General features: G+C 31.3%; 1 protein-coding gene across 5 annotated transcripts in view; it reads right to left on the bottom strand.

The window, feature by feature from the left end:
* LOC129980957 (uncharacterized) overlaps nucleotides 1-14,790 on the bottom strand; it is an 82,586-nt gene that overhangs the window by 43,029 nt on the left and 24,767 nt on the right. The window contains exon 1 of one of the 5 annotated variants that reach the window (XM_056091487.1): nucleotides 8,400-8,537. The exons of the other annotated variants lie outside the window; for them this stretch is intronic. The gene's annotated coding sequence lies outside the window, so the exon portion shown is untranslated. Of the gene's footprint in view, nucleotides 1-8,399; nucleotides 8,538-14,790 lie in introns of those variants that run through there. 5 annotated transcript variants of the gene reach the window in all.

Raw genomic sequence — 14,790 nt, 5'->3', positions numbered from 1 at the left:
GAAGAAAAACACATAAGGGTTTGAATGACATTTTTGTTTCGGCAGATTAATAACAAAATTTGACACAAAACAATTTTAGCATTAAAATCGTATACCAAATTTTATTCATCAATGCTGTTGCAGTCATGAGTGGTAGCATTAAAACAGGGAATGCAAAGACTAACAGATAAATTAGTCATGGATTTGATTCAAGATTAAATATGATTCTGCAATTTAGGTATTAAAATTGTGTACCAAATTTTATCCTTCCAGTTCTTTCCGTTTTGCAGTTATCATATTCACTTTTACTTGGACAGTCAGACAAGCTTCGTGTGAATGAATTTCACTCAAAATTTCGTGAAATCTACAAATATGGTGTAAGACCATATAAGAAATTTCATTTGTCTAGATCAGAGCGTTTTTATGTTATCGAGTTCGTATGCAGACATTTTTTTTTTTTTTTTTTTCCCTTTGAAGATTAAAATATTTTCTATTTGCATACTTCATATACGAGAGTAAAGATTTTATGCATAGTTCCAAGCACACAAAAACTATTTTAAGTAATATGAATAATAATTGAATTAAAACATAAAAGAAGATAGGCCATGAAAGTTGATGTTCTGACAAGCACAAGGCAGGGCACATCAGTCATGGTTTGTAGCTGGATGATGATAATGAGTAAATGTTACCATCTCGACGATTTCAAGGCAACGCCAAGCTCTGATGAGAAGATCAGAAAAGGCCCTCCGAGTCATTTATCATCTGTTCTGATTATGTCTTGTAAAAGACGTCAGTTATAATTAGCTTTCGTTAGCGGACAACAAAGATTTTGCCTTCTTATGTGATGACTAACTTGAATGGCATCGATACGGAATGAAGCTTTATTCTTCTTGCGCACATTGCTTATCAGCTTTATTATCTTATTCTTCCACAAATGGATTTTTTTTTTTTATTCGTAAAAAAGTGTGGGCTTTCTCAAGGAATTTTCCGTTTCTGTATACATTTCATAAAAACAGCAAAAAAGCATAAAGGAATAGAAGAATTTCTATATTTCCACTTTGTTGCGGCTTTTAGTTATGTATTTTAGACATTAATAATAAATGTTTAAAAGTAAGCATCAGTAGATATACAAGAAGATGGTAATAAATGACGTAAATAAGATTAGAAAATAGTTAACATGTCGTCGAGTTTCGAGGTCGAGTTCTTGTCATTCCTACTAGAGACATAGCCAGTAGAATAACAAATGTAAATATATAATTCATTTCAGATCCCTATGCATATCGCTGTTGGGAGATTTTTACTCCTCAAAAGGGGTGATACGCAGTGAATAAGAGAGAGAGTGAGAGAGAGAGAGTTAATTTGTTTTTCATTTAGCTTTCGTTTCCGATGCAAATAATTAATATCTATTTGAACCGCATTATTTTGTGATAATTAGAAACTTGTGTATATACATACATATCGATTAGTTAAAAATTAAATACTTAATCTTACATCTTTCATTTTACCTTATTTTGATGAGCCCAAACATCGGTATTAGTAATTGTGTCCACTTTCCACCATCATACCTTCATGAGCGATGAATATTTTAGAATATAGTGAACACCGATTAGTAATCGCAAATTGTAAAATTTTGTAATAATGAAAAATATCGAACACTTTCTTCAATACTCTTAACTGTGCTTTAACTTTGCTACTTGATCATGGATTTTAAAAGTGAAATAAATGTATTATTTATGAAAGTTATTTAATCCTCGATGACTCGACATGGTGTAATTTTAGCCAGTGTGCCAAATAAAAATGCAAAGCAGCATCAATATAAAATGTGTGCAATAGAGCAATGCCTTTTAATTAGTATACAAAAAATTATGCGCAACAAAATTTTTGTCATCATAGAGCTTTCAAAATGGGTGCCCTAATCTCTATTACTATAAAACTAAAGATGTCTCTACAAGATTTCATTATACGGGATAAAACCCTATTAAATCATGGAAATAAAATTTTTGTGCATGCATGGGACAAAATAAAACATTTTAAAAACGGTCACTGATATCACATGCGAGCTAGCATCAAGAGCAAACACGCAAGGCCACAACATGCCACCACTAATTGGTTATAGCAATTACTGTCCATCCAAAAACTACATGAAATGTCATCAAGTTACCTTAATAATACTCCAAGTCCAAGTTTTCCCGAAAGACGAATAATTTAGAATTCACATAACAGAGTATTCTTCATTCATTAAATTTAGATTTTGGGATCGCGGTATCTTGCGGAAAGTTTTTGGAACCCCAGAATTAAGGTTTCTAAATCTGATTCCATTAAAACATCCGTCGTGTTTTCGGATGTCATGTATATTAAACTTGATTTTATTTATACATCGTCCTCTTTCTGCTATATTTCCAGACAAGAAAGGGGAGTGCAACACAAATATCGCTCTCGTCATCTGACCGTGGCTCAAAATCAAAAGGACGGTCAAAAATTAGCTCTAATTTTTTTAACGGCATACTATTATAATTAAGTTTAGAATCAGCAGTATATGTTATAAAGTATAAACTGCATTCAAAAAGAAATGTTTAATTTCTTTGACCATATTACCAGTCAATAACTATAATTGACTTACCAGTCAATAACTATAATTGACTCAGTCAACTGTATTACCATACGGTCACTTGTAGTTTACATGTACAGCTTACTTAATTTGACATTGTCTATAGCATTCCTGTAACTCACGGCATATTAAATACAAGCGTGACTACAATAACAAAGATTTAACATATTGCAAACTTTATAAATAAGAAACTAAATTCGTGTAACAAAAAATTAGGACACATTTCCATTTATTTTCACATTTTCATAGCATAATTATGTAACTATACATAATCATATAACATCATCATAATATTATAATACAATGATTTAACTGCAATGAAAAAAACTACGAAAAATTAACAAATTTATAATCCGGTTTGAGGTCAAAACTATGGAAGCTACAGATCATCGATAGTCAGTCAGTATAACGTTAATCTCTTATTGAAAGAATATTCACCTTGCTTTAAGAATAATGTGTAAATCTAAGTAGTACAGTAATGTAATACAGTCAGCCTACTCATTAAATTACATCAAATCATTATTTCAATTACAATTAAAAAAAACTACAAAATCGGGATTGAGGTCAAACTTCAATTCATTCGAACAATCAACAGTTCCTTAGTAAAAGATCACTCTTCTCAGCTAGAATAATGTGCGCATCTATTAAATTCGAAAAATTACAGATTCATTCGGACACTGCATAATTAACAAATTCTTCACTAAACTTTGTGTAATATATATCAAATTTGGTTTCAAGAAATATTCACAAAATCATCATCCAAGCAGGTAGGTCAACAATCTTCTATTAAGCGTTCATATTCTTAACATGGATGGCGGTATGAAATCTAAAGATCTTCAGCATAAACATCCAGCGTCCCATAAATTTTCCCCAAACTGAACAATAAAGAGGGGAAAAAAAGTCATTTCCAGTGCTATTTCTGTTGTCAAAAACGCGAATAGCAAGTCGGGAAGAAGAAAATAGCCTTATGAGCCACCCACATCAGAAATGAAACCCAGAAATAGAATGGATTATGTGGCGCGTTTTTTGACTTAGCTTTTTAAAGTCCTTTCAAAGCATGGTATTAAAAAGTGCGACTCATTTTTGCTTTGATGTGAAGAGGTCAAAGAACCGTTAAATTGTCAAGGCATAAAGGCATTGTGCCAGGCAGGCTACCTCCCCTTAAAACAGAAACGTTTTGCACAATTTGTCTCCTGAGATACTTTCGTGAGCAATTCTTTTCTTTTTTTAAAAAATCAAAGAGTAAACATGTAAAATATAAACGTTTTTTAGAAGAACGAACGAACTGCCGATAGTTTCTGAAGCTGTATTTCACCAAAACAAAACTTTCAGAAATAAATATAACATAATTTAAAGAAATTCCACGATAAGGGCCTAAAAACTTATCTTCAACAAATTTATACTTAATTTTAAGGTTGAAATGACAACTTTTCGAAATAATATCTTATCAAAATGAAAATTTCGACGGAAAAATATTATTGTTCTTCTCTTCCAAGAAAATTTTATTGAAACATAAGATTTCTCGTCTTTTGCGATTGGCCCATGGAGCTACCTAGTCTCCTCTCTATTAAAAATAAACTTTCCTGTCATACAACTAAAAGAATAGAAATGCCCTCACTAGGCGTTGTAGTTATATTATCTTAGCCACTTATCTTATTATCACAAAAGCAAACTGATTCTTAAATAAGAGGTTTAATAGTAATATTCAATTATAAACAATATTTACAAGTACTCTCTCACAGTTTTCGTATTATTCAGTCTGATCATAAATAAATCTTTTATTTTTAAATCCATATAGTCGTTTTCAGGAGTATTCACCAACTCGGATTCTATCCCATTTTGTGGCTGACTTCGCAGCTGAATCTTTTGTAAACACGTGTGTTTCATTTAGTCTTTACTGCCATACTCATTTAGTCTTTACTTACTTTCAGCCAACTATCATTCTGAAATCAGCTGCTCCTTAGATGCACCAACCAGGAAAGAGCATAACATTCTAGAGGACGATTTCATTTCTATTGTGGAACTAATCATTAAGAAGTATTAGAATGAAACAGCGTGTATTCATAAGAAAAAAATTCCGTCTATATAGCATTAGCACCATCCGAAAGAGAAAAAAAAATCGTTTCGATTTTGTTTGAGTTACAGCCATCATTTTGACACAGTGGTCCTAAATCTGTTTAGACCATATCGATATTTTTTTTATGCATCATTAAAGTATGGTAGTTATAGTCAAGTGTTAATAAAAAGACTAGCCAAATTCTTATTCCCAGTGGAAATTTGAGAAAATCCGAACTAAGAACGAAAGTCAAGGCTCGGTCTAAAGAATAATAAATAAAGACATTTATCTTTAAATAAAATTGTGTTAAACGGTTTTTGGATGTGTGGAAGGAGTTCAAAAAAGGGGAGGAGGGGGTCTTACTACAAACAGAAACTTTTAATATTATAATGTTTGTAAATTGCGCGATGTGAAAATCGTTACAAGAAGGGGGTGGGGGACACCCTAAGACAGTAAAACAAATAAGACGGCCGGACAAAACTTCGCTCCGTATTCATTCAGTATGTAAAACCGTTACAGATACCGAACAATTCAGAGGATGTGAGACGAGACGAGCAGACAGTCAAGCATTCTTTCTGCAAACTGTGTGATATAAATCAGTCGAGGAGATGCAGTCAAATCAAACGAATCAATCCTAAATAAAAACGTTATCATGCTACGATGTTTCGGATCAGAGATCAGATTTTCTAAAAAAATTTTTTTATTTGTATTATTATTTGCGCATCTCCGCCTCAGATCAGGGCTCAAAAGACCGCATTCTTGATACACTACAGAACGATAGTTATGCTGGAAGCTGTTATGCATGTGCTTATCTTGATCTTCATCTTTCATTGACTGTATACTCTTCATAATTTGAAGCTAATATTTTTCCATACTATCGAGGATAACATAAAATATCAAATATGATAATAGATAAAACAAAATTTAACACCACTAGCAGAAAGAATGGGTATCGAAATATCCTCAGAGTCCTTATAAATTCCACAGTGTTCTACAACTGGTGACAAAATTGACAGGTAAGGTTTCGTTGAATTCAGGTAGAAAAACAGCAAAATTAAATAATTTCCAAGAGAACACAACCAGATGAAAGTATAAAAAAATGATGCAACCCTTTCAATATATCGTCTTTATAATTATAAAATAACATTTCCAAATTATCTTAAAATATTGTCGATTTTTTTATCATTTTTCAAATGTGTAAACACCGAAGGTTTTCTTTACCCAATACTTACTTATAAAAAAAATCTTACTTCCATTTTCTTGTATATTTACATAATATGGCATGTTTTGTGTTTAGCTTCGTAGCATATTAGAATGAATCGGGCGTGCATTTTGAAATCCCATATTTCAAAATTTCGTAAATCTAAAATTTTGAAGTGAAAAGTACACATTAGATGTTATTCATCTAATTTATCGTTATTTCATGTTATTGTGTTAAAATGCACATAGACAAACATACGGAAAGTTTACTCGATAAAGCATTCAATTGAAACTCGGACACTCTAACCTACAGTTTCCGTAATAAAGCTATACGCTAAATTTTTTCGATCTAATTCGTAATATTTTCGAGTACTGCTTTAATGTGCAATGACCGACAGACAGATAAACATTCGATTTCATCAACAGAAAATACAGTTTTGTGTTTAACATTACATACCAAATTTCATGCGTATAATTATAAGCATATTAACAGAAAGACTGAATTATAAAAAAAGATTTTTCGGATTTAAAAAAAAAGTTGAGATCCGTTGATTTAACGAAATAGAATTTTTTTTATTTATTTATTTGGTCGTTATGAAATTTTTCTACTTGCAAATATACTTCATATATTCAAAAGCTATGCCTGTTTTCGTTTTTTTTTTTTTTTTTTTTTTAAGTAATTATAAAATGATTCTCTTTTTAAGATGCAAAAAAAAAAAGAAGAAAAAAAAAGATGGTGTAAGTGAGAGGGAGGTAACGACCTTCATGCATCACTTGCACATTTTACTCACAATCATCTGAAATTTAATCAAAAGGCAAAATCACGTTTGAAATAGTGGACAAAATCGGAGATGGGGGAAAAACAAAAACTCGAGCCAAGAAAATGAAAAGCTGGTAACGTCACGGTTGTCATAGCAACAAAGCGGAGTGAAAGTGTTCTAGTCACTTCAAGAAATCGCCACAAAAAAAATTTTTAAGCAGCAAATGACCTTAATTTATAAATCACTTCCCGATGAGAGATATCCTACATTTTTGCACCAAAGATTTAAATTTAACAGTTTTTAGAAAATGCATATCAAATCTAACTAATGTCACTTTTTTCAAAAACTTGTTCAGACCGTAAGCAAGAAATTCAATAATTAATCTTCAATAAAAAAATTAAATGAATACAGCATTTATCAGTAATAAAATGACTCATTGCACTTTATCTAAAAATTATGAGCACTTAATGATAAGACATGATAAGACGGAAAGGTACATCATTATAATTTAATGGCTGACCTCCCAAGGGAATCTTATCACCCAGCTTAAAATTTTAAAGAGTAGAGAATACTATAAGAAATTTTTTGATACAAAGCAATACATTATGTTTACTTTGTACTAAAAAAAAAAAAGAAATCAAGATGCTCTATACAAGGATTAGATGATTAATCGTTGTTCTGAGTGCTTATCATAGGGAACGAAAAAATCAGAATTAACACATTTCACTTTTACAAATTCTATTTATTTAATAAAGAAGAATTCACTTTCTTTAAAATAAAGCATATGTACTTTGCTAACGATGCTTTAGTAAATATAATGCACATGTATATAAAAATATTTAATTATTATTAAATATATAAAAACATTAGAAGAGAATATTCCTATTTTATAGATTTCTTTCCCTTTCTAGTTTTTGCAATAGTTTCCATACGAATTAATCGCCCTTCTGCCATAAAATTTAATAATTAAATAAAAGAAAAAAACTCTTATAAATAACTAGACTTGCTTATTTAAATTATGATAAATAAAAAATATTTATGATGATTATAAATTATGACTAATAAAAAATTATAACTTATAAACAAAAGAATAAATATATAAAAATTTACAAAACTATAAAAAAAAAATTTATTTTTTATAAATTAAAAAACTTTAACTCTTGAATCATCGAAATTAATTCCTACAAGATATGACGTTTTACAGTAAAATTCAATGAAAATAAAAGCTATATCTAATCGTACAACTTTTCAATATGAATGAAAACTGAAGTTAATTTCTTTTTTTTTAATTAGTTATGCTAGATTAATTGCCTAATATTAAGCAAACAAGTGACAGAATAATAAGCATGCCCTGCTCTCCTCAATAAGTAATATGTCTTCATTTATTTTACTATTCTCAAAGTTGACTGCAAAACAAACAAAAAAAAATAATGAGGGGAAAAAAAACTCGGAGAAAATTAATAAATAAAATAAAAAGTAAGCACATCATATTTAAAACCACACTTAATATATTGCGTTTCTATTAATTGAAGAAATGAAGAAAAAAAAATCATAATCAAATTAAACAAAATAAGATTTTTAAAAGATTAATATTCTTGGAGATTATCTTATAAATTATTCAATCTAAAATATTTTTAAATATATGCTACGGTAAAAAAAGAAAGAAAAAATTAACAGTAATTAATTAAATTCTGTGAAAAATTTAAGAATTATCTAAATAAAAGTATTCATTTTCACGCGCAGACGAATTTACATTGAAAGACAACCACAAAGAAAAAAAAAAAGTAAAACATACCAGAACATTTGCGTAATTCTTAGATAATTTTTCCGAATCACGAATATATTTTGTAATACCGAAAATATATCACAGCAGCTGAAACGGAGCGAACGGCCGCGAGCTGAGCTTCAAAATTCTGCCATCGCATCTTGCTGATTCAGTGTGGGAGAACATCCATTGGCGAGACTTTATTGAATCATCGCCAAGAACAAAACTGCCAAATCGGAAGCTGATGTTTAACAATAATGGAAGAAAAAAAGCTATCTAGAAATTGTTTATTTGCTTAATGACAATCAAAATCTATGCACTATCAAAAGAAAAATATATCCAATGACAACGAATTGCCATCTGAAAAGATTCTGGAAAAATGACATCACGAGAGGACTTTGGTTTATCTACTAAGTTTCTTATTTTCTGCTTTTATCAGTAGGTTTTATCGCATTTGTTTTATAAAAGATAGTAAATGTGAATTTATGCAGAAGTTACAATTAAAGTGCAGAGTAGTCTTGATAGTCTAAGCTACTTTTCTTTCAGGTACAAAAAAATCTGATACAGATTTAAAAACTTTAATAAATTTATCCCTCATGTAACTAATATATATTTATAAAAATTTTCAATCATAAGATGGAAAAAAAGCATTTTTACAAAAGCAATTTACTTTTTTTTCCATAAAAATGTAATAATTTGAAAGCACAAAAAGTTGCTGTTTATTATCTTCTAATTGTACATATGCCCTCTACCACAAATAAATCTTCAAAAATACTTTCATCATGAATTTATGCTTCGCATATTATTGAGAGTTTAGCATAATCCGAATTGTAAATTTATAAACAAAACAGAGGGCGAAATTCATTTTAAAAGAAAAATAATTAAAGTATCCATTTAATATGGTTAACCCAATAAAATATTTCTAAAAATACTTTTTTTTTTGAAAAATATAATAGAAAAATTATAAAATCTATGTTTTTCAAAAATTAATTATTACATTATAAGTCATCGGATGGACAAGAGAAAAGAACTGGCCCAGTTTTGTAGAGAAAACTGCTAACAAAAAGACACAACTCGAAATCTTTAAAATGGGATTTAATCTGGGATTGTATGGCTCTTTCTAATTACTAAAGAATTCACTGAATAGTTTAATATTGAAATCTCATACGTCCGTCTCATACTTCACCATCCGTTTACATGTTAAGCACCAAACCAATTTTGGCATTCTTTTCGTTTAGCAGGCGATATTTTATGGCATTTGGATATATATGTAAAGCCGTCAACTTGCGAGCTACATTAATAAACCAAGTTGTGCGAAAATAAAGTGAAAGTAATCAATATGAAAACTGGTCAGTATTGGTGTAGTGTGGAGCGGAAAATTGGAGATCTAATGCTTCCCATTTAGCAACATGCAGTGAATGCGACTAAGGACAAAAAGGCTTGGAATGGATAGGGGGCGTTGTGGGTAGCTTTAAAAAGGCATTCACTGAAGAGCTTGAAGTAAAGTAGGCATGTCTGTCAGTGGTCCTACTAGATAGACGGGTTAAAGAAAAGTAGTGTCGTGAAGTAAACATAATCGATCTAAGATTGCAATAAGACTGTCCGTAATACTTTAAATAAATTACTTGCATCCATTTATCACAATGTTTACATTTTTTTTAAAAAAAAATTTCTTTCCAGTCAGTTTGTCCATGGTTTATGTAGAGGTGCGGTTTAATAATACTCATTTTTCTTATTTGGTAATGAAAGAAATGTAGGCACATTCTTTCATCATGGTCAAATCATTTTAAATTTTGCAACAGAAGAAAAGTTACATTATTTTAGGGAAAGGCAACGACCAGCATTAATATGTTAAATATATTTATTAAGATTACAAGAGCAAAACATTACTAAACTAACATAAAACACATAAAAAGATACATGAGCGTGAGCGGTACGTCTTGCCGTCTCATTGTCAAGCTTTCGTCTGCCACTAAGGGGGGGGGGGAAGCATCATGTTATCAATGACGCAACATAGCGCCATACAGGATATGAGATCTGTTAGCAGCTCCCACAAGAAATATGAAAATTTATAACAATTCAGAAATTTCAAATCAAAGTGATTTTCAGCAGAACAAAATTTAAGAATCTGGAACAGAAATACACTAGCAATATTCTTTCATGTTTCCACTATTCCAAAATCCATGTCTTCCATTAAAGGATAAAAAACAGATAACGCTATAAAAATCTAAATAATTGGAGAAGGCCTCTTCAATCACTTTTCATAGTTAATTCGATAATGCATTTTGTTTATACCAATTAATCAGCGAATGAAGTTATTTATAATTACATAATATACTGTGCTCCAAGGTTAATGTTTTAATTTAAGAACTTATGCATCTATGATGTTTCTCATCAAGAGAGGATGTACCCTGAATAATTCAAACAGTGTTAGGAGAGGAGAAAAATAAATGAAATTGATGGGAATTACCGGCCTTCCCTACACAAAAACAAAGCAGAAAATTAAACGGTAAGTGACAGAAGTGGGAACTGTATTGCATAAAATTTGAGCATTTAATTGCGTCATTTAAATAAAATAGGAAGCAAACAATTTTTTCAGCTGTGATTAAAAACAGAAAACTCTTATATTATTTAAGCCCCCCCCCCCCATCTGAAAGCAGAAAAAGAATTTGTAACAATTTTTATTTTTCATGAGAGAGAGAGAGAGAGAAATTAGTGAAGTAGCAGTTCGAGTGATTAAGAAATTATTTCCTAATGTATACAGTATCGAATATCGAATTAAAACAATATATAAGCAGAAGAAAAGTACAATCAGGATACAATATGAATTATGATATGATAGAGATCCAAGAAAGCACTTCAATCTTCCACAATATACACAGGCGACCACTAAGAAGCAATGGCCTTGCAGGCCAGTCTCCTTTTCTTGACATTAGAATCGGAGGTTTGAGATCCGATTTCAAAGTAGGTCCTCCATGAATACATGGTTGATTCATGTTATATCTCTCGAGGGTCATTAACCTCACGCTGGAGTGGAAGAGTTGGAAGTGTATAGAGGAGTTTGGAGAGAAGAGGAACTAACTCAGGCGTCATTCTCATCATCGGTCCAAAGTTCAAAATTACGAAGTAGCATTCATGTACTTTCAAAACGGACCATTAATTTAACGTTTAAAGCCCATATATTTGAGCATCCACAAAGTTTTGTTGAATTTCTCCGCATTTGATGATTAAACACGCTAGGTTTAACACATATAAATTCCAATAAATATCTCAATTAAAAAAAATCTTTGATGAAATCGAGCCTAACATTTTCTCACATACATAATTATACATCATCTCACATGTTAAAAAGTCGCATGATTTGGGTCTTTATTTCCAGTTAATTGACACGAGTCGCTTGTTTTCATAATGCACTCTTCCCCACCACAACCACCATACACACACACATTGCTACCAAATGATTTGATGAAGATTTTATGTCATATTTTTGCAAATTGTGGAAAAATACATTCAAAATCTTGTCGCGACCCATCAAATATAGTTTAGTCATCCATCCATGGGTCGCTACCCACGATTTAAGAGATCCTGACCTACACGTTCCTAAGAACAACAAACAAAGCCGTATTGTGTTAATATATTAGAAAAATAGAAAGGAGAACAAGCCCATTGGTTTGGGATTGGTTTTATCCTCACTCAAATTTTATATGTTGAGAAATTTGGCACAGTCCGTTTCTATGAGATTTTGTTGGTAGAGGAAATTTTCAGCGTGTGAGTACGTCAGACAAATAATGAAAAAGCCGATGTCAAGCTTGTCTATATTATTCGGGGTTCATTTTCTTTGCAAAACAGTATAAAACTGAGAAAAAAATAATAAAAGTGCAGAGGTACTTCTTTCTTTTACAGCAGAAAGGAATGAATGGGACAGGGAGGATACGCTGTAGTAGCTTCAGTCGCCTAACACAAAACATCAAGGTACATCGAATTTACATAAGAACAATGAAACTAGTAGTTTCTTCTTTGTTTCGGAATAGTAACCATTGTCGTCACCTTAATGTGTTGAATAACATTTATTTTAATGCGAAATTATTTTTTTTCTATAATTTTTGAAAATTTTATAAAATATATTAGAATTACATTACAATTTTTAATTAGAATTAGAATTTTTTTATAAACAAATGTAATTATGTATAAAAAATTGTAAGCATAAGCTTTAAAATAATGAGGTCAAATAAAACTGTGAGATAGTTTTCATTTCGACTTTCTCGCACATTCCAAGGACATGGCGCGTTATGTGTTCAGTATCATAGGTTAGAGAAGAAAGTCGAATACACATTTTATGCTTCTTCCCTTTGATTGAGTACGTCTAACATTTAATACAAATATACATTTTTTTTAGATCATACTGAATTTTATTTTTGTAAGCATGCTGCTTTTTGACTTTCTCATAAACGAAGTATGCAAAGAGAAAACATTCTAATCGTTCAAAAATTCGAACTCGAAATTTTGAAGAATCTCCACCGTTCAGATCTTTACGATTCTAAAAAACACATCTCTAGATGATTCAAAAACGCTTTGAGCAAAACGGATGAAATGAAACTTAATATCTGATTCTACACCAAATTTATAGATTTCTATCATATTTTGAACGAAATCCATTCAGATGATTTTTTCTATTTGGCTGTCTGAATATAATTTAATACCATACGTACTATGGAAAACTTTAACATCTAAAATGTTGTTACATAACCCTTTAACCCATAAGTGTTATTATCAACTTTTTGATGGAACAAAATCCATCAAAGGGTTGACTGTCTGTCGGTCTATACTTTCACAAGCATATAAATGGGATAATTCAAATACACAAGGGCTACAATATCTGACATTTGGTATTATGATTTAATGACTACAACTGCGTTATATGTCAAAGTTTTGTTTCAATCTGTAGGAAAAAAGATCCAAAATATGCATTAGGTTTTTTGAAACTTCTGCAATAACTGCACCCCAGCGATTAATCGCTAAACACTGCATTCTAATCGTTTCTTTTGTAACTAATTTTCGACGAAGGTATAAGGTTAATAATACACAAGAATGTTTATCAGAAAATATGTGAGACCACTTCCGTGAATATGAGTTATTTCACTGACGCTTTCACGCATATAAATTGACAGAGCTACAGCAGTGAATCAATGATTAATTTAGTCCAAAATTTAAAACAGATCAGCTGATCTAGTGATAAAAATCATACGTCCATCTAATTCGATGTCTTTTAGTTATCTTTTCTGTTGTACGTTAAATCCGTCATGCCAAACGTCCTCCCGCTGTTCTGGTGTGGCGTGGAGAGGGGGGGGTGCCAGCTCAGGTGTCGTCCTCGTCATCTGACCACGGTTTGAAATTACGAGGTCCGTCCCAAAATAGTCCTAGTGTTGCTTTACAACGGGAAGTTAATATAACTAAACTAAACTTTTAGTTATCTTCAGCTAAACTATCCTTTTAGGAACTTCGCCAAAATCTGACAGAAATCTACAGTTTCGCCAGAAATCTAATTTCATCCATCTAGCTCAGACCGTTTCCGAATTCTTGCATTTATTGATGGGCAGAAAATACCAAAAATAATTTGTTTGTTTTTCCTGGAAATGGAAATCAAAATTTCGATGTCGAATTTTTCTGACGATAACTTTACTAAATATTCTTATACAAGAAAGCAAAAGGACCAAATGACAGAAACTAAGCGAAAAACACTTGTTACTTTTCTACCATGACACTTCCTACTGAAGTCTCAGACATTTCCTCGCAAACCATATTTACAGAGTTTCTTCCCAGAATTCTCATAAAAGAATTATAAAAAGGTCAGTAAAGACACTTTTTTTTTTTTTTTTTTTTGCTGCGAATCGTCTCGGTCTGTTTGAATAAATCAACCACCATCAAGGGAAATTCTGATACAATACATACTCTCGGGAAAAAGTTAATTGCTGTTAACAAATGCCTGGTTTATCGTTCCAAAAACAGACGAAACATGTCAATCAATGGGTTTGAAATGAAATAGCTCACAAAAATCTAGTTCCGCGTCAAGAAAGATTTTTGATACGCCCATCATTTGCGTAATGACGCCAAAATCGTGAAGGAGAGAGCGCGCCAAGTTGGTCTTGGCATCAAAAAACGCTTGAACTGCAGTTTCGTTTGATTTTTTTTTTTTTTTTCTTTTCTTTTCTTTTACTGCACTTGCATTTACCATGGAGCGATGAGTCACAGGACATGAGAATACATACTTAAAGCACTAGAAGTTCGTAGTTAGAGCTTGAAACACAGTAACACTAGCTGATGACAGAAAAAGGTATGAGGAAAGTGCTTTACACCGTGTTAAGAGACTTTCAATAGTTTTTTCCCTCTTTGCAAAACAAGAACATTTCTGAGATGTAGATAA

Source organism: Argiope bruennichi, chromosome 8 (genome assembly GCF_947563725.1).
Source record: "Argiope bruennichi chromosome 8, qqArgBrue1.1, whole genome shotgun sequence".
In the NCBI taxonomy this organism is placed as follows: Eukaryota; Metazoa; Arthropoda; class Arachnida; order Araneae; family Araneidae; genus Argiope; species Argiope bruennichi.
The sequence above is the reverse complement of the archived record's forward strand: the minus strand, read 5'-3'. Positions and strand labels throughout refer to the sequence as shown.